Below are 22,500 nucleotides of genomic sequence, written 5' to 3' on the forward strand. Positions count from 1 at the left end.
CCATGCTATGGCTTGGGGGTGTCTTGTTTGTTTTTCCCCCTTCTGTACTGTTTTACTGTTCTGTACTGGTTATGTATAAATGTATGAAAAGCCTTTTTGCATACAGACTGTCACAGCTCAATGGACACTATTTATTTACTGTATTGGCTTCCGCCAGGCCCTGTACTCTGTTTTACTGTATTACTGTTCTGCAGGCCTTCGGTAATCTCGGATTACTGGCCGGTTACGGTGCTAAACCCATAGGGCCGGGTTTGGGTCGTGACCCAAACCCTTCGCTAAACTCATTTGGACACGTGTGTGCGGTATAACTCGTGGTTAAGTATCGCTCTGATACCACTCTGTCACGACCCAAACCCGGCCCTATGGGTTTAGCACCGTAACCGGCCAGTAATCCGAGATTACCGAAGGCCTGCAGAACAGTAATACAGTAAAACAGAGTACAGGGCCTGGCGGAAGCCAATACAGTAAATAAATAGTGTCCATTGAGCTGTGACAGTCTGTATGCAAAAAGGCTTTTCATACATTTATACATAACCAGTACAGAACAGTAAAACAGTACAGAAGGGGGAAAAACAAACAAGACACCCCCAAGCCATAGCATGGCAACTCGGAACCTCGGAGTGAGGCACAAAGGCTGGCTTGACAAAACTGGAGTTACCCTGACGCTCCTAGCTCCGATCTGGTGTCTGTACACCTACATATATATATGAGCAGTGAGCTAAAGCCCAGTGAATAACATAAAGCGTAAAGGGGTTTAGAATGAATGTCCTTACAGTAATGAAAACAGTTCAATTTAATCAGTATTTCAGTTGTTCAGTACAGTAAACGGTCATATGTGGTACATCCATTAGCATAACAGTCACAGTAGGTCTTAAAAGACCGAACAGTAATGATGGCCATCAGTCAGTAAACAGTAGTGGCTCCACGAGGGAACCGACAGAGATCTCTGTAACAATAACAGTAACAGTAAGCCGTAGATACTAAGGATGCCACAGTACAGTTCAGAAATAACGGACATACATTCATTCAGTAATACCAGTTCAGTAAACAGTTCAGTTCAGTATTCAAAAAAAATATCAGTTGAACATATCTTTACACAATTGTTACTCACAGAGTTCTGGGCTACAGTATGCTAGAGCGTGTCTCCCCAGTTGCCAACCCTACACAGTTCACAGGTTGAACACACTAAGCTACACAGTTGGGAAATCTCATAACTTAATCCCTAATTTGCCTTGGTGTGTTCTACAACGATATCCTCATCTAAATGTCTTAAACTAGGCCTAAGAATGCCTAGGATGGGATGAGGATGCAAAAAAAACACTTAGAAAACATTTCACAAAGTTTGCTGAAAATAGGAGCCTCGCTCGAGCGAGACTTTCTACGCTCGAGCGTAAGTCCAAAATCAAAGGCTTCGCTCGAGCGAGGAATCCTTCGCTCGAGCGGTCTGCAAAACAGTAAAAGTACTGGATGCTGAAATTTTACGCGCGATCGTCGCTCGATGGTCGCTCGAGGGGAGCCCTGGTCAAAGGTGCTCGCTCGAGCGGGGAATCCTTCGCTCGAACGAGGAAGCCAAATTTGGAAATTTCCAGATCTGCCTCCCAAGCTCAAACCAAGCATTCAACCACTCCAAACTCGACCTCTTGGGCCCAAATTCTGGAAAACATCATTAAATTCAATGTATAACAAGTTTCAAAGCTCAATTTATGAATTCAAGCCCCAAAGGTGAGTCAATTAAAACCACATACAAACCCATTTTCAAGAACAACATTCAAACATGCATGAATGAGTTTTAAACCAAATTAAAGCTCTAAAGCTTGCTCAAATGAGCTCATTTCTTTTCAAATCAGATGGAAACATGGTCTATAACAACAATATGAGCATGCATGCACTAATGTCCATGTAATCAACCTCAAAATGCAACAATACCAACATGCATGCAAGAAATGATCTTCAATCCATCATTAATGAACCAAATCATGACTTAGCTCTTCAAATTAACATGAATCATGCAAGAATGAACTCAAGAACAGCAACAAGAAGATGGATGTCCTACCTTAGTCTTGTATTCAAGGTCTAGGAGCTCAAAGTAGCAATCACACTTCAATTTTCAAACAATTCTTCAAGTTTCCAAGGAATTCAAGGTGAATTCACTCTAACTTCCTACCTCCCTCTCTCTAGTCGGTGGTGTGCTCAAAATGAGCTGATGAAATGTATGTGTGAGCATAATGAGAATCAAAGATGATCCAAGTAGTGGGCCACTTAAGTGGCAAAATGGTAATTAAGTCCAACTCTTTAATTAGCTTAATTTAATCTAATTTAATCATACCTAATCAATTTTCAGATAATTATACTATAAAATCGCATAAATTATGAGGGTCACGGAACATCAATCGGTGTCTAATTCGGCCGCCGATAAGGCCTTCAATTAGCAGCTTAAACATATAAACATGAACAGATAATCAGACAATCAAACAGATAGAATGCAATTAACTAACATATACTCAGTCAATTCAGTTCCAGTTTCAGTCAGTCAGTTCAGTACTTTTAATCAGTTCAATTATCGGTCAGTTATCAGTCATTATCAGTTCCGTTTAACAGTAACCGGTGATCAATCAGTCATTAATCAGTAAACAGTATGGGGTTGTTACACTGTGGTCGCCAAAAGATTGAGCATTGCCGACGGAAAAAATAGTCGCCAAATGTATAAATAATAAAAAAATTAATTAACTATTGGTGACTAATAGTTTAGTCGCCAAAGGTATAATTTCCAAAAATGGAATTGACTATTGGCGACTAAAACCTTAGTCGCAGAAGACCTGTGTATTGCCGACTAAATGTTTTTTAGTCGCCAAAGGTATTGCCGACTGTCTGTTCGCGACAAATCCGGCGACTAAAAGATTTTGTCGGGAAAAGTGGAAATTTGACATTTGGCTACTAAAAAGGGACTTTTGGCGACTAAAAATTTAGTCGCCAAAGGTGTATTTTCTTGTAGTGGAACTACCTGTTTTAGTCTAAAGCCAAAAAATTATTAAAAAAATCAAAAAGTTTATAACTTATACAAAAAAAGTCAAAGATTTTTTTTTTCTCTCTACATTTTTCATATTTTTTCGTAGAAAATCAAAAAGTCATTCCAAAATATATTAATTTTTTTACCTCATATTTTAACAAAAAAATTAAAAAATTACTAAAATAACTTGTTCCCAAATATTCTACTAAACACATGCTACATTAATTTTTTTTTTTAGGTTTAATATTTCAGTTTGTTTTTAACTGTTTTCACTAGTGCAAACGCTCTCAGGTGAAGGTGGAAAGAGAGAACGCATTGACTATACATCTCTAATTGTTTGTACATAAGGTTTAGAGTGAATTACATTTAGTACCTGCACTTTCATTAAAATTTTATTTTAGTCATTTTATTTTTAATTATAATAGTTAATGATGATTAATGTTGTCGATCCAAAAATAAATAAATAAATAAATTTAACTTTTTTCTTGTTTTAAAGTGAAAACGAACAGGGCTAAAGTCAATAATTAGTAGTCAACCATAGAAGCATGACCCCGAAATAATGCAGAGTAACAATAAGCAAATTACAGAATTGGTTGTACATGTTCCTCAATGTGCAAGTGGATTGAAAAATTCAATTGTAGGAAAGAATAAATTTAAATAAAAGGCATTGATTTTGAAAACTGATGAGAAAGAAAGTCAACTTTCGTGCAATTTGACTTATATAACTAAAATTGTAAAATTTTATTGTGATTTTCTTTGAATTTTTCTGGTATCTTGATTTCTTGCATTATTGATAGAGACACTCATATAAACTCTCCTTTTTTTCTTCTCTCTCTCTCTCTCTCTCTCTCTCTTCAAATTACAGGATTTTATTTTTGTTAAAGTTTGGAGACAAAAATGATTGAACACTTTTTTTTTTTTTTCCTCTCTCTCCAGTCAATCATTTGATGATAAAATAATGCATACATATTATAAGAACTATATCTGTTAGAACTGTTGGAAAAAAATCAAATATATATTGAGATTGATGACAAACTATTACAAGAAAGTGTATTCAATATTTATAGACTTACACAAAGTGCCAACCAAAAAACTAACCTAACCTATAGTAATCAAGCAGCCCAATTAATTAAGAGAATATGTAAAAATGGAAATACAATATTTAGAAATATTCTTCAATGTCTCCTCAAACTCAAGTAGGTAAAATTAAGTTAGAGTTTAAAAAGAACAACTAAAAAATCAAAAATAGAGATCCGCCAATACAGTCATGGAGGTGATAAACCAAGACGGGGCTACCTTAAGAAGAAAGTTCTATAAGGTAAAACTTAGATTTTTCTTACATTCCTTCTCATTTTGTAAAATTTATAAAACATTGTCGTTTTACAAAGGGATTTTGCAGGCCTCATTGAGTTGTGATCTTGTTGGATTTCGCACATTTGATTATGACAAAAAATGGCTTGCATAATCAAATGTATAGAATCCAATAAGATCACAATTCAATGAGACCCGAAGAATCTTTTGCGATGTAACAATGTTTTATAAATTATATAAAATGGGAAGGAACTATGCAAGAAAAATTCAAGTTTTATCCTATGAAACCTTCTCCTCTTGGTAGTCCCATCTGGGTTTATTGCCTCCATGACTACATTGACGAATACCTAATTCTCGGATAAATAGGCCTTCCACAAATCCTAATCAAACCAGACACCGTTGTTGGGAATCACAGGCAACATGTAATGAAACAGATTGAAACACGATCAAAATCCAGAAACAAGAAGCGGTAGAGAAAAGGATTCTCTAAGGGGAGATTTACCAATAAATCCCAAATGTTAAACTTATGAACCAATTGGTCCCAATTTTTTTTTCTAATAAACTGTTTAGTCCTTGGATATTTTGAGGGGCCTTAATGCCCTCATTTAGATGTCATTAGATGCATGTTCTTTATGAGGGTATGTCACGTGACACACACAATATGTCACGTGACACACACAATGGGTGCCACACATCAAAAAAGTACACCAAGGCTCTTTATGAGGGTGTGTCACGGGACACACACAATATGTCACGTGACACGCACAATGGGTGTCACACATCAACAAAGTACACTAAGGCTCGTTATACTTTTTGCCTTGGAGTGTCACGTGACACACATAATGGGTGTCACACATCAACAAAGTACACTAAGGCTCTTTATGTTTTTTTCCTTGGAGTGTCACGTAAGACACACACAATATGTGATGTGACACATACAATGGGTGTCACACATCAACAAAGTACACTAAGGCTCTTTATGCTTTTTGCCTTGGAATGATGTATGTCACGTGACACGTACAATGGGTGCCACACATCAACAAAGTACACTAAGGCTCTTTATGCTTTTTGCCTTGGAATGATGTATGTCACGTGACACACACACGGAAGGGTATAATTGACCACTCAATGTTACCAAACAAAGGAAATAGGATCAATTGGTAAGATATTTTCCCACTGATAGGACTAATCAGAACAATAGAAATAACCTTAAGACCAATCGGTAAAACTGTTTGTGAGATAGGATTTATTGGTAAATATCTCTTCTCTAATCAAGTAGTTTTCGCCATGTGAAAAAACTTGGTCTATCTGCAGAACATGGCTACTTCACCAGGTGGTGTTAAGAATGATTCTCCATGGAAGCCCTGCATGTTGCCAATGGACTGACTGGAAAAAGAAAAAGAAAAAAAAATGCAAGAAATTTTAAAAGAACTCTGAAAATATTGTATTGAGATATTGATGTCTAACCATTACAAGGAATAGCTTTTATTTATAGACTCATATAGAGTGCTGACCAAGCTAACTAATTCATCTTTGAATATTTTTGAATTATTTTACTTGTCTTATAATTCATCTTTGAACAAGAATAAAAAGGAGCATGACCCAAAGAGTATACAAAGTTCATTGAGGTAATAATATTGTCAACCGAATACCAATTGAATCACATGAATATCAGCGAACATGAGCTTGACATTGCTTAATTTCAGTTACAATGCAAATCAGTGGATTTAATACCTTTTCCTGCCCATTGATATTGCTGCCTCAAGCAGGGGAACTGTGATTTAGTGGTGCCAAAATCTCTGCAAGTTGCTCAGCCATCTGCATCTGAAGCTGAATCTTAAACAATTCCACAACTGCCTCTTCCGACAATTGAACCTCCAATTGATCCCCACAACCACTCTGAATACGGCCCCGGAATCCAAGCCACCATCATCATCGTCATCCAGATACAATCCTGGCTTTACCTCATTCGTAGCACAAAATGTATGCACATGAAAATCATCACACTTAACACAACAATAACCCCATTGCTTACTCTGCAACACATTGTTACATACCTTGCAGTTATGATCACGGAATGCCTCTTTCTCTGGAATGGTGTGAACGAGGCTTAGTTCATGTGGGTGTGACTTGTGATTCACCTTTGGAGGCAAGAAAGCACAGTGGAAATGGAGGTCAACCTCACATGTCGCACAACAGTATGAGAAGGACTTGCCTGTGGCCCCGCACGCGTTGCAGAGGAAGGAGCCGCTGCAGTAGGTCGGAGATGGGAGGAGGATGAGAGGGTGGGAAGGGTGTTTTATGAAGCGATTGGCATTGCCGCAGTGATTGTGGAGGAAGAAGTTGCATTGCCAGCAAGCATAGATGGAATCTGAAGTGCATGAAGTTTCACAGCCTCAGCAATGGAATGTTTGGCTTTGCTGCACTTGATAGAGGTTCAAGTTGTGATGATGGCTGAAATGCTTGTACTCCATTCTCTCTCTATCTCCCTCCTCTTTGATGTTGACTTGAACAATATATACATGTAAACACCTGTCCAAAAAAAATATATATATATATTCAGAAAAATGTGTAGAATTTTAAAGAGTCCGCATTATATCAAATTTAAATCTATATCATAAACATTCAAATTTTAGACATTTTTCCTGATACATAACCTATTCTCAAAATGGACCAAGTCAATTAAGCTGTAGCCAAGATGTGCATGTTCTTTATTGTCCAGTGGGCGATTGGAGAATTAAAAAGAAGTCAAAGTAGATGATTTATAGAATTTGTTATAGATCATGGCCTAGTTGATAGTTAACTTTTGATTCAGAAATTGGTTGTATATATAATCTTTATGCATGTTACTGCAATAGGTTGAAAAATTCAGCTGCAGGAAAAAAAATAAAATTTAAAAAGTTGACTTTTAGATGTCAATAGTTAGGCGGGAAATATCCACCTTACAATTAAAAAATAAATAAAATAATTTTATATTTTTGAGTCATAGTTAAAAAAATAAAGATAAAATGTCGTGACTAAAAACAACACAAAGCACAACTAAAGAACTTGTGAGTTACAACTAAAATAACGTTATAATTAAAAAAGAAAATTACTCACAACTAAAGAAGAAAATGGTATAACAATGGCTGCATATGGTACACCCTTTTCAAGGGCATGCATATTAGAATTTCCCTAGTTAGTCACCTTGAAGTACAAAATGATTTCTAATTAATACGATTGTGAATTAAAAAATCATCGACGGCTAAAAAAAGCTTTATAACAGTTGAATCTATCATGTCAATATTGTAAATATGAGCAATACTAGAGACCCACACATTTGACCCACAAATGCACCCACAGTGATATGGCAAGGGAATTAAGCTCTCAATCATTAAATGTGTAACAAATCAGAAGTTAATACCTATTATATCATTGTGGGTAGAATAGTGAGAACTTTTTGTGGGTCTCAAGCATTTTCCTCATGAGTAGTCTGCACCTGCTGTAAATTGGATTGTGAATCAACAATAAACTGATACAAATCGTGAATCAGCCTCCACGTAACCAATTTTTTTCTAACAAATATACTTTAGTATATCACTATCAAGAGGCCAAAAAATTGTATTAGCCAATATAATGTCTTCCATATTCTGGAAGTTGTAATGAAAACAAACCACAGCTATGTTGCCCTAAGTAGTAGGATTTGTGAATCATTTGAATCAAGCCAACCAAGTTCCTACTCTTGCAAATAAGCCAGGCTTTTCCAAATCTAAAGAGGCTGTGTTTGTTTGAGAATTAGGCATAAGCTTGGAGCAGATGCATCCCTGCTAATTCCAAATCTTATGTTTGGATACAAAAGCGGACCTTTGGATTAACATATATCACCTATATGAGGAACAACTATTGAGTCCTTCGAAGGGGGTGGAGCAAAATGGGAGGATAAAAGAGGATCCAAATTAAGAATTAAAAAATCAAAATATTCTCAAATTAAGGTCATTATACTATATAGTCTATGTCAAGTAATTCCAAACAAACATGGAATATAACAGTATTCTACTAATTTCTTCCCAATCTAGGGATATTCCAAAGGTGAGATATGATACGAATCTTAAGGGATTAGTAATCTAGTCCAATTCAACAAAACCAACATAACCATAATGGGCTTAAGTAATCTTACGTTAATTTCAAGTTTAAATTGGCATTGACACCCAAGTTTGGATGGAATTTTAGAACAAGAAATTCGTAACAGAAAAGTTAATGGACCAAAGATATTGTAAGTTTGTTGATCAGGAGATTATGTTTGCAACAATATTTTATCTTTTTATGTTCCTTTGCATTTTTCAAAGGAAGACTTTCAATAGGACACCGCATTCACAGGTATAAGACTCCAACTCAAGTATTATACTTGGTAATATAGAACCCATCTGTTAGGAATTATTATAGTTCAAGTGATGATTGGCAAATTATTTATCAACAATCTATTAAACGAAGAAAAATCTTCTGAAGTCTATATATGAACGAGTCAAAAACACAGGCAAAACGTCAACTTCCCCCATACCCCTCCTTTCAAAACTAATATTATTTCGAAATACATAATGATTCCTATCAACTCACAAAATCAAATCAATGCAAGAGGGATTACAAACCTGCTGCAGCAATGGTAGCTGCTAGTAGCAGTAGACCCTTTGTTGTACATTACAACAGGCTTGTGCCTGCCATCTGTCCCTCAAGTTTTACAGCGTCAATCAAGCACTCCTTTCTGATGCAGTTCTCGTCACGCGTCTTCAAAAGTGCCTGTTTCTTCTTTTCAAGCTCTTCAATAGCTTCATCGAGTTTGATGATGGTTAGCTGCATAGAATCTGTCTTCTTGCGGAGATCATCAGTTTCTCCATCTTGTTCAATAATAACGAGATCTTTAGAATCTACAACTGCAAGTTGCTCTGCGATCTGGACATCTAGTCCAGCAAGGTTAAGGTGTACAGGAACATCATGATCAGCTTGGAGACCAAAGTAAGCACGCACCAATTTCATTAAATGGGCAATGAAAAACTTAATTTCGAAGTCTGCATATTGAGCAAGAGTGAAGGAGTGAAACCAGGTCAATAGTAGACTTGTAGTTATGTCCACGACCATGGTGCTGCACATGCTGTGTATGGCTTCACATACTGTCATTATGAATAACATCATTGCCTTTGTACTAACTAAGTATTGATCTATTTCTGAAGTCCCCGTATATGGAAAACAAGGCTTTAGGATGGACACCTGGTTCTCCAAAATCAAGTATTTTCCATCCTCAATAACCATGGATGTGGAATCCCAATTTTCCCAAGGCATTGTGACATCAATTTCAGAAACAAACTTTTCCATCAAGACCTTGGTCATACCTATTTTGTTGTCCTCATCCTCATCCTTGTCCTCATATAAAGATGGATTTTTGGAACGATGGCAGCTTCTTGAACATCCCTTTTGTAGGATTCAAAAATACCTTGCACCTCTTTGTTCTCATCCTCTATAAATGAATCTAAAAATTCTTTCAATGTCAGTGCAAGCTCCTGAAAAGTACCAAAAACACATAATCAAGACGATGATTTTTTGAATGAGTTGAGCAATAGTAGAAGCACAAGTTTAAATAAAAGAAAAAGAAAATGAGGACATAAAAAATAAAAATTTAAAATTTAAAAAAGAGCTTGAAGAATGTAGGCACTTTCACCCCCAGGCTCAAGTAGAACTAAGATAATTGTAGATAGAACACTTTTAAGGGCAATATCAACAGATGCAATTTTTACGTCAACTTTTTCATGCTTTGATCACTCTTCTTCTAGAATATGTATGATCTAATTATCAAGACAAATTAAAATTAGAACAACTTAATAAACAACTGAAGAGAAAAGGACAAACAACGAAAAATGGAATTAAATTATTAAAATATAATTACTTCTCTAAATTGTCCATAGTTCTTTTTCCAGATTCCCTCGTATTCATTAAATGTAGAAGGCAAGAAATTTTTAGTACACTTTCCTAGAGGAGCTTTTGACACTTTGAACATTCACAAGTCTCATTTTTCTAGAAGAGTATTAGTTAAGTGTACTTATTTAAGTCATATCACCTCTCTACTTTTCTGTGTTTCTTTTTATAAAATATTTAAAAAATACACTTATTTAGATCATTCTAAACTACCTATAAATATTAGGAGTTAACCTTTTAACTGCATCATGACTTCAAACACGTTAAGTACTCAAAGGTGACGTATTCCCAAACTAGAGTGCAATGCAATATGTTCATGCAATTTACATGAAATTGGACTGGAGCACACAGGCATTTTAAAATTTTTAATCTGTGAAACTATTAACATCATATATATATAATATTATTAAAAGTAGTATTTTTCTCACTTAGGTGACAAAATCTAAAAGCTTACTTTTTTCTAAAAAATCCACATCAGCATGTCATTTCCATTTACATATAAAGTTCTACACAAACTCAATTTCAATTATAATAACCAATTCTATATGGACTCTATTTGAGAAATACTTATCTTCCATATATATGGTTATAATTTTATAATTATGATATTTGAAAAAAATTATCTTGATATCCCACATCGGAAAAAGTGAGTTGTTTCACTTATATAAAATGAACCTTATACTCCTATTTAATATTGTAGTGTTATGCATGTTTCAGTTCAAGATAATTTAAATTTTAAAATTAAAATAACATTTAAAAGTTTTAATTAATTAATTTGTGTATAAGTTGATTGGTCTTTTGACCTAGTTGATTAGGCTTAACCGTTTTCGGTTTAACTAATTTGCTGGTTTAACCGCGATTTTAGCAATTTTATCAAATATATTGGTTAGATTTGTTTGTTTCAAAATAAACTACAAATTGACCTAATTAAAGATTAAATAATTGATATTGTTTGATTCAAAATAAATTTTCTATCCAAACAATTGTTAATTTTTAAAGCAATGCTACGTACCTCGAATTTGAACTTGCCTCAAATGGCTCGAATTTCATTTTGTCGGTCGTTTGGCAAGTCATTCGGCAAAAAGGCTGACAGTCGCGGTCGACAAGGTGACAATCGCGCGGTAGACAAGTGTTTTACCTGGTCATCTGGTCGGTCGTCCGGTCGGTCGTCCGGTGAACACAAATTCAAGCCATTCGAGGCACCAAAGATTTCTGTAATTTTTATTTTACACAATCTCACATCGGAAAAAGAAAGAAAAAGTGAGTTGTTTCATTTATATAAAGTAAACATATGCTCCCATTTAATATTGTAGTATTGTGTTTGTTTCTGTTGAAGACAGATTAAATTTTAAAATAAAATAAAATTTAAAAGTTTTAATTAATTAAATTTTACGTAAGTTGGTTGGTCTTTTGATTGATTTTAATGATTTTATCAAAAAATATATATTGTTTTATTTCTAAAAGGTATGTTTAAATTTTATGACAAACTTTAACATAGAAAAATTAAAACTAAAAAAATTATAAAACGAAATTTATTTTTATTTTATCATAAATATTTTTTTTAATTTATTCTTTTTTTTTTCATCTTTACCAATTAAATTATGACATCTATTTTTTATTGTGAACTTAGAATATAAAATTAATGACATGACAACTGCAATAATAAAATGGTTAAAATTTAATTCATTCTAAATTACTTTTATATACTTTTTAAATAAATTTTATGTTATTATTTAATTTTAAAATTATTTTTAATTATTTATTTAGCTCGTGCATCGCACGGGTTCATATGCTAGTTTTATTAATTAAAATAAACATTACAACAGCAATAAAAGATGAACACATTCTTAAGCAATTTGACAATGAAAAAACCCAAATAGTTGCCCAAACATATGGCAAACCAGCGAAACTGAAAAGGAAGTTGGCTAGGTGCCAACTACCTACATGCTCCTTGAACCCACTAATACTGTATTTGGTTAGGGAATTTAGGAAGTAATTTGAAAAGGGAAAAGGAAAATAAAAAGATAGGTAAAATGTGAATAATATATATACATTTCTATTTGCACCCATTTTCGTAAAATTCCTATCGATAGGTGGATTAATCGAATGATGACACATGGCAGTGAAGTCAAAATGAAGTCTTTCAGCAGTCAAGAGGCTACGTGGTGTGAAGGAATGGATCATGTGCATTAATTGGCTGATAGGGTCATGAGCTAGTTATCAATTGGTTAATTGGCTTGGTGGACTGATTTATAGTGGATCATATTTGTGAATTAGAAAGCTTTCCTTTGTCGATCATCCTTCAAATCAACAGGCCACTTTTACTCAATTGCCCAAAACTGCCTTGGCCTTTTTGAATCTTCAAACCTTCTTTGGTTCCTCTTTCTGAAGCAAAACCAACTTCTTCAATGCTGCCACATGTCCCTCATGATCTCTAACACTATCTTCAACAAAGGAAAATATTTTACTAAGGCCTATAACTACTTGCAACCTCCTTTGCTTTTTTAAACCTTTATCTTTGACCCAACTCCGCTTTTAAACCTCCAACCACATCATCACACAATTTCTCTTTGTAACTGGTTAATTGTTTCAGAGAAGTCCTCATTCCTTTGTGGCATTTGAATCAATTACACAGTTGCTTGGTTATCCTTGTTTAATTGTTTGGTTTAAATTGTTGTTTAATTCTTGTCGATTGGGAGTAAATATAATTTTTACTAACAATTTTTGGCACGCTCAGTGGGACAACATCCTAATTTGGAACAATGGAAAATCAAAACCAAACGAATGGCCCTTCTATATTGCCTAGTAGCAGTTTGGTTCCACAATTATAGGAGGCTTTTGCATCTCTTTCAGTTGAGGAAAAACAGGTGCTGGTTGGTGAGTTAAGAAGTGTTATTGATGATTTTTCTAGAAGGCAGTGTCAGACAAGGGTGGAGGTCCACAAGACACCTTCAAATGTTGGTGTTGTAACTTCATCAATTGTCATGGTTGCAAAAACAGAAGGCCATGAGAATCAAAATTCCATGGCAAGGGCGCAATTTCACAAGGAAGAAATATTTTTTGGGTTTTCAAAAAATATTTCTAACCCATTAATGTGTGAAACAAAAAATCAGCCCTTTGTTGCAACTCTTAGTCCAGAGAGTAATGCAAACAATTAGTTTAAGAAGTGTGATCTTAATCCAACTATGGCTGAAAATTATGAATAATCAAATGTGCATGAATTTGAAATCTTTAACAATGTTCAAGATGTGAAGTATGAGTTTTTAAGGCCACCTTATGCTATGGCTTTTATTATTCAAAGTCCATTTTGGATTTGTGGATCACATCAAAGTTTATTCTTTATGAAATGGCTAGCAAGAGAACAAAGTTCAGGAAGTTATAGAAATATATTACCCATTGTGATTTCTTGATTAGCCAATTTCGAAGTACCAATAACTAAAACAATATGATGTTCCAAATATTTGCTTTATAGTTTAGAGTGTCTGTTGACATTGGAAAGTTATTGTGCTCCAACTAATAGGCCAATTCTTGTTGAAGTATTTCTATGGTTTAAACACTTGGTTCATGCATTGCTCTGTTGATTATGTAAATACACTTTCAATTGAAGTAATCTAGTACCAATTTAAAAACTCATACATGGCCTACATGGACTACATTTGTGAAGGATGCACAACATATTTATAATATGGCTTTTGGTGGCTATCTTATTAACATGTGCTTATAATAATAATTTTTTTGTTGATTCGTAAAAAAAATGAATTTCGGTGATGATTTTTTGACAAATCAATTTTATATAAGACTCTTTAAGAATTCGAGTCTTCTCATTCTTAAAGAGTTTAGGGGCATTGTTTGTACTCATTTTTGTAAAATTCTTATTGACAGGTAGATTAATCGGATGATGACACGTGGCAGTGAAGTTAACCCCTTGAGTCACATATCTTATAACTAACACATTTTTGCTAATAACCACACCATTTTGATTATAACCAATATCACATATCTCATAACTACTACGCACATGAATCATAACCACATCTCACAACCAACCCCTTAAGTCATAACCAACATCACATATCTCATAACCACTAGTCACATATCTAATAACCAACATCACATATCTCATAATCACTAGTCACGTAACTGATATCTCATATCTCATAACCACTAACACATATAGCATAACCAAACACCCTTTGGCACCACTTTGCTCATAACCATTATCCACATATCTCACAACCACTAACACATATAGCATAACCAAACACACTTTGACACCACTTTGCTTATAACCATTACCCACATATCTCATAACCATTACCTAGATATATCATAACTACTACTCACATATCTCATAACCACACCACTTTGATCATAACCAACATTACATATCACATAACCACTAATCACATATCTCATAACCAAACAGCCTTTGACTTATAACTACACCACTATGCTCATAACCAAAAACACATATTTTATAACCACTAATCATATATCTCATTACCTTGACCCACATATGTCATAACCACATTTCATAACCAACACCCTTTATTTCATAACCAACATCACATATATCATAACCACTAATCACATATCTCACAACCACTACCCACATATAGGGGTGTAAATTTGGCCCATGAGCTCGCGGCACATCCCAAGTCCACTCGTGCCCTGGGTAGACCCACCTAGGCCCGAGCCTAAGCTCAACCTAAGACCTTGGGCTATGTGTTCTAGAGCCCGGCCTGGCCCTGGTGTGTTATGGAATGTGACCCATCCCGTGAGCTCGACTCGAAATTTCCTTCCCCATCTGGCTGGACCCGACCTCAATAGCTCCCTGCCTCTCCTGTCACCCCTGTCAATGCAATGGTCAAAAATTTAAAACAAGAAAAATTTGAAACAGTCATATAATCGTTAATTCCACCAACAACCAATTTTATTTTCTTTTATTTTTATATATATAAATTAACCCCTCCCCCCCAAGTCCTATAAAAACCACCCCTCTCACATTTTATTCCTCACAAACAAATCTGTCTCTCAAACTCTCATTCTCTCTGAACTCTCAACTCTCTCAATCAATTTTGAAGTGTCATCCCTAAGTGACAATTGCAATTGATCACTTATCTCTATTTTAGATTTGTTTTTAGTCATAGTATCTTCATTAAATATAATAGAAATAATAATATACAAACGATATACTTTTTAAAATATCTATATACACTTATAGACATATATATAATTTAACTAAATTTTAATAAAAAATATGTTGAAAAAAATTATCATGACGTGATTTTATTTTGTTCTACTAAATAATTTTTCTCCTAAATTTTTCCCTAATTTTTCTTCATTTTTTTCTCCAATCAATTTTCTTTCCCTTGATTTGACCTAGTTGTGCCCGAGCTCTCTCTATTTCTTAATCAAACTTTTCTATTTTGCTTAAATCATTGAATGACCATTATTAATAGTTCTTTCTCACTGGATTCTTCTTCTCTTTACTTATGTGTCTCTGCAATAGATCCTTGAACTCGTCACTATTTTCTCTATCTATTTCAACACTATTCATTCTGGTGATATTTCTCTATTTAGTAAATGCATCTATCTCGAAACTCTAGCTCTTTCACATTAATATGTCATACATATACAAACATTTGGTCGTAGTTATGCTTTGAAAGGTTTTGTTATTATCAATTTGTACATGTGTTATAGAAATGTTGAAAAATGAATATTATGCATTTTGTTGTACTATTCTGCTATCTTAGTCCTCCTCATCCCTCAAGCATCTCTCTCATTCCTTACTGTCACTGTAGATATCTCCGATGTTCCTTATCGGGAACGACACCACCTTTGACGTCATTTTCACAGGCGATAAGTCCGTTCAGCCTCTCTTTCTCATATTCCCTTTCCTCTTGCTATATTGGTTAATCTTCTCAAACTCTCATTTTCTGTTCCATGGCTTTAAGTCGCTGATTAAATTATTCAATGATTGTCATTACATTTTGTTTTCTCTGTATCATTAGAGATCTCAATTGGTGATTCTACGGTTTTTAGTGATATATTGGTCATTTTATGATAATTGTTATGAAACTTTGTTGCTTGATTACGATATTTGTGGTTTATAAAAAATTTGGATATTTTTGTTACATCAATTAGTTGTGTTGTTACGCATGTTGTGATTGATGTTATGAAATTTTATGGGTTTGTTATGACATTTGTAATTTGTAAAAATTTTGATTATTTTTACTATGCCAATTAGTGGTGCAGTTATGCATTTTGTAGCTGATGTTATTAATTTTTATAAGTTGGTTATGACATTTGTGGGTTTTAAAAATTTTAGATGCTTTTGTTACACCAATTTGGGAATTAATTACGACATTTGTGATTTTCTATAATTTTAAGCAATTTTGTTACGCCAATTAGTGATATAGTTATGTATTTTTTATTTTATATTACAAAATTTTAGGACTTAATTACGATATTTGTAGTTTCTAAAATTGTAAATATTTTTATTATGCCAATTAATGGTGTGACTATACATTTTGTAGTTGATGAGTAAAATACTCTTTTTTTATTAATTTTACTTAATAAAAATAGATGAAAAATTTATATTAAAAATAAATAAAAAAATTTGAGTATAAATTGACAAAATTATAAATTAATAATAATTTTATTATAAGACTCTAAATGTTTTAATTTTTTTTATAATGATTATTACATAATTCCCTCCAAATAATTTTATCCAAAAATTTGGAACAAACATCCAAATTTTGTCAAAATCAAAATTTCCTCCTTAATTGTTCTTCACAAATGCCCAGACCCTTTCTTCATCCCAAACGTTTTCAAAATTACTCTCTCTCTCTCTCTCTCTCTCTCTCTCTCTCTTTCTTTATCGGTCGTCGTCGCTGCCCTTGCCATCGCCGAGACCTTTTTTGCTTTCATCGCCGCATCCTTTGCCACGGAGAAAAGCTCCCAAAGCTGTTGACAAAGATCTCTACAGGATCTCGCCGGAGCTCCTCTGCGCCAAGCACCGAAGAGTGAGTTTATTCGTCTGCCCTTTTCTTTTCCTCCTCGTTTTAGCAAGCTACATACCTCAATCTCTCTCTCTCTCTCTCTCTCTCTCTCTCTCGCTCTGTAACTTGTTTCTCTCTGTTTCTCATCTCCATTTTATGAAATCCTAGACCCAAATCCCCTTCTTCGAAACTGCCCCTTTCACCTTTGTGAACTCACTGGGTTGGTTTATAAAATTAGAAAAATATGGTTTAAATAGGTTTAGGTTTTTTATGTTTGTTAGTTGTGTTGATTCCATATATATATATATATATATACACTTGAAATCTGGCTTGTGTGTGAAATCTGATGTGTGGGTAATTGAATTTGAATTTTGTACTCATGTAACTAATTTGCCTATTGAAATTTGTTTATGTTTCTAACAATTACTCTTGTGGTGGCTTGATTTTCCTATGAGAAAGAAAATGGTTTGGGATGTATTACCTGTAGCAATTTTTTGGGAATTGTATAAATTGAGAAACAATTGGAATATTTTGATGTTACTGTATAAACCCATTAAGGTTTTATAGTTCACAAGCTCACAGACAAACAATTTGATATTGTAAGTTCATGAAGATGTATCGATAATTGTTTGTCATATTTCCCTTTCATTTCCCTTCCTATATCCATCCTAAAATACTAGATCCAAACACAACCTTAGTTGATCAAACAATGGATATTGACATATTGGCAACAGTGGTATACCTGTAATCCCCTATTCTATATAACTACTTTTTTTTTCTTTGCTCAAACGGTGTATAATAAACATTACATCAAATTGAACAATTAAAATTCAACAATAATTAAAAAGTCAACAATCACTAGACTAACAACTGTCACAAAAAATAGTCTAAGAAATAAACTACACAATCGCCATATTGGGGAAACCAAACTCCTCTTCATAAAAGTCTGATATCACAACCTCACACTTTAAAACGATGCTACACATTGCTACACAACCACCAGATTAAAATTTAAAAGTCCTAACTACTCACTAATGATTAGATGACTCAACAAATACAAAGTAGTGTGCATAAATCACGTATCCAAATTATTTTATAGAAAACATGTGCAGCTATGCAAGTTTTAGTCCATGTCCAGTGTGAAAAGTATTGGTCAGGCTTGATTTTTTATGATTAAAATCTAATTCAAGTGCAACAGGAGTCGACCCCAATATCTAAATTGCTGACTTGGGATGGTACTCATTTGAATTGAATCCACAAACGAGTTTTCAAAGTTCAGCTTGAAGTTCTTTTTGAATTGATCAATGTCTTGGAATCTACTCTCTGAATTTTACTAGTCATTTAAATGAATATGTATTAAAAGGTTCATATGAGAGGTCAACAAATAAGACGGTAGCCAAAAGGAATTAATGAATAACTTAATAAAAATGATATGACTGCTATTAATGGTCCAATACTGAATAAACGAGTATCTCCTCTAGATGGAAGAATGTTCTCTTTGAAAAGCAATTTTGTACCATCTGCTAGAGCTTGAAGAATTCCCAAAAGGCCAGCATATTCTGGGCCAAGACGTTGTTGTATCCCTGCGGATATTTCTCTTTCTAACCAAACCATTACTAGTACACCTATTGTGATTCCTAATACAAGAGTCAAAATAGGAACAAACACCCATATGATCCGATAGACTTCTTTTAAGGATTCCAATATAGAAAAAGAATTGATAGCCTGTACTTCTATTGTATTAATTATCATTTCAACGATCAACTTCTCCCATAATGATATCTATGCTACCTAGTATTGTCATAATATCGGCCAATTTCATTCTTTTAACTAATTAAGAAAGAATTTGCAAATTGACAAAACCAGGCAGGCAAATTTTCCATCGCCAAGGAAAAGCACTCTGATCTCCTATCAGAAAAATTCCCAATTCTCATTTTGGAGCTTCGACTCTTACATAAATTTCTTACTTCGACAATTCAAAAGTCAAGGAAGGTTTTTTACTGATGAATCGGTATTCAAAATCATTCCATTCGGAATTCCTTACTCTATCAAAGCGTTGGATTTCTAAATTCTCATAGAGTACGCCCAGAATTCCTTCCAGAGCCTGTTGAATAGTTTTTATAGATTCTGTCATTTCAATGAATATAAATGGTGTAAGAGTTTGGGGTAACTCCACTGGTATCAGTCTCATCCAACCCAAGGAGGGACACCCTACCCTATTCTTAGTGAATTCTACAACTGGAGAAGTTAATAAGAACATTCGGGATCCTTCCACAAAGGCGAGAGTCAAGTATGGAATTCACAATGAGAATGAAGCGGTGATATCGTTTGGAATGGGTGATGAGGGTGGTGATTTATACATAGGCAAGGTTGTAGAACAGGATTGGACGTGTCTGTATTCGCTGAAAAAAAAGAGATGGAGCAATATATCAGTCTTTCCCTACAAAAGCGCACAAGTCTCTGGTTGTGGAGTGTTTCTCAAAAACAAAATCCATTAGTTGGTTTCCCGGGAAACAAATTTAACACCGGTGATCGTGGCCGTGAGCCTTCTTGGAGACTTGGTTGAAATTCCAGTCCCAGAAGAAGCTGTTTCAGGACCCTACACTCTTGTATGTTTCGATAGTTGTTTGTGCTTGATGCACTACGATGACAATATTGCTGGAGAAGAAGAACAAGGACATCGTTCCTTCTGGGTTCTGGAAGACTATTCTGATATCTCTTTTGTTGATATCACCCCATGTAAGGGGTGATTTTCTTCTCCATGTAAAGACAGCTGTGGCATGTCAAGGAAGGCGGCTGCCAACCGACAAGCCGTAAAGGTGGACGGCCACTGAAAGGAGAAGAAGGGGGCTGGCAGCCAGCTCACATGGAAGACTCTCCTACCTACCATTATGTGTATAAATAGAGAGGGTGAGAGAGGAGAAGAGAGAGAGAACCGTGAGAGAGAACAACAAAGAGAGTGAGAAATGTGAGGCGGAGAGACCGTCTCTCTCGGTGTGAGCGCGGGAGACGAGTGAGTGGCTGAGTGAGGAGAGTCTGAGCTCCTCCTATTTTGTAATCTTTCTGTAATCTCTCCATTGTTATAGTGATAATCGGTTACTCTCCCGTGGATGTAGGCTTTGAGGTCGAACCACGTTAAATATGGTGTCTCCTTCTGTGTGGGTGTGTTTTTCTGCTTGGTATGATTTTTATAAGGTCTTGGGCGGGATCCTCGATCCCAACAAGTGGTATCAGAGCCTCATCGGTGTGTTTCGGAATGTGCACCACCACTAATATATATATATATATATATAAGAGTGAAAAAATAAAATTGGATAATATTAGCATAACTTTAATCTATCTTTTAGTTGTGTTGTGTTAAGATTAGATACATAGTGATTTTTTTTTTTTTTGCTTTTAATCAAGTTTTTGGCTTTTTAGACAAATGATTCGTGAAGTTGGTAAAAAGTTACTTTTAACTTTTTTGATTAATATTTGTTTATTATGTCAAATCACAATAAAATGATCAAATTACCCCCATTAATTTAAAATATTTACAACTTCACTAATGTAACACATTTTGACTCATGAGGGGTAGAATTGAAATTTCACTAGTAGCTAAAAATCAACTTCTCAAATAAAAAAAAAAACAAAAAAGCTAACTTTTAATTTTTACTACAAACCAGAAAAAAGGTTACTAAAAGCCAACTTCCCAAAATAGCCCTGAGTTGTGCAAATCCACAATTCATATAACTTTAGCATAAAGCCAAATAACTTGAGGACTATAGTAACCTAAAATAACAATACCGCTAGGTAGTTGGAAAGTGAGGGGCTCGAATGGCCTGAACGAGGTGTGTGAAACCCAAGCATTTTCACCGTCTCTTTTATTTCTCTCTCTCATCGTTTTGGTCACCAAAACAACCATATCTGCAGTTGTTTACCCTCTCTCTCTCTCTCTCTCTCTCTATACATTTCTGAATATATATGGTAGAGATGAGTAATCAATTGTAGAGATTATCATGGCCTTAAACACCACCACAAGTGAAAGTCTCCACCTTTGATGGTCATCTACTTTATTTCTTCTTCTCTTGAATCACTGTTTCGCTATAAAGTTAGATGGGTCTCTCTTGGTCTTTTTCAAGTACTTTGTTATCAGTGACCCACTCACTGTTCTTGACAACTGGGATAGCCTCGTTCGACTATGTAATTGATGATGGGACAGCCTCGTTCGACAGCACAGCTGAGCTGGCCATTCGATAGTTCACTCCAAGAGAAATTATAATGTGCTACAAGTTGAAATACACATTGTGCTCTCAATTTGAATTTTATTGGTTAAAGAAAAATAAAAGGACAAGTGTCCGATTATGAGTGGTGATGAACTCACCATGCGGCCTACAAGTGGCGAATGAAATATATTAGTAGGATTCAAACCCGTAGGAAAGAGAATGAGAGTAGTGCATAATGATAGAGAAATTATTTAGTGATTTTGGAATAATAATTTTTGCCGTTCATAAGATGACACTTGTCAAGGGACTCTAAGAATTCAAAAAAAGATATTGAAGTGTTACTATGTCAACCAATCAAAATGATGTTAGAACAGTACCTATATATATTCCAAAAGCAACAGATAATTTCTCAGAGTGGAGAGTAGGCACGTGAAATCAAATCAAATCAAATCAAATCAAATATGAAATCCACTTGAGAATCAAATCTACACATCCCCTGATTTTTTGGTTTATATTTTTGAATACAAAAACACGATTTTGCAAAACTTTCATTCAAATTTTCTTAGAACGACAGATTTCTGAACACAAAACGACCTCGCCAAAACGTGATTTGAAATTTTCCCAATATATATATATATAAATAGTGCCCTTTAATATATTAGAAATAGAGGATGGAAGTTTTCTTACAAAAATAATTTTTTTTTTTTGTTTTGTATACACAACAGTAATAGTAAGTAATAGTTCCAAAGAGAAACAATTGAGTTGGTACTTTCATCTTTACGCTATGTTTGGATTGAGTGATTTGGAGAGAAAAGAAAAGAAATTGAGTGATATGTATTTCTTTTATTTGTTTGGATAACCTAAGTAGAGAGAAATGAGAAGAAATAGAGAGAAATGGAGAGAAACTCATTTCTCTTATAAGCCTCATTTTCAATCTTCCCAAAAATGGAGAGATTGGGAGAGAAAAGAAATCACTATTTTCATAATACCAATTTTGTCCCTATAAAAATAGAAGAAATAAAATGATTAA

At 34.4% G+C, this 22,500-nt stretch overlaps 1 protein-coding gene across 1 annotated transcript in view; it reads right to left on the reverse strand.

Annotated features, from left to right (window-relative positions):
• Positions 1-10,081: 10,081 nt before the first annotated feature.
• LOC114277489 (uncharacterized) overlaps positions 10,082-22,500 on the reverse strand; it is a 46,512-nt gene continuing 34,093 nt past the window's right edge. The window contains exon 7 of the transcript XR_014349804.1: positions 10,082-10,131. The gene's annotated coding sequence lies outside the window, so the exon portion shown is untranslated. The remainder of the gene's footprint in view (positions 10,132-22,500) is intronic.

This window comes from Camellia sinensis, chromosome 13 (assembly GCF_055761805.1).
Source record: "Camellia sinensis isolate YWXY chromosome 13, ASM5576180v1, whole genome shotgun sequence".
NCBI classification, from domain to species: domain Eukaryota; kingdom Viridiplantae; phylum Streptophyta; class Magnoliopsida; order Ericales; family Theaceae; genus Camellia; species Camellia sinensis.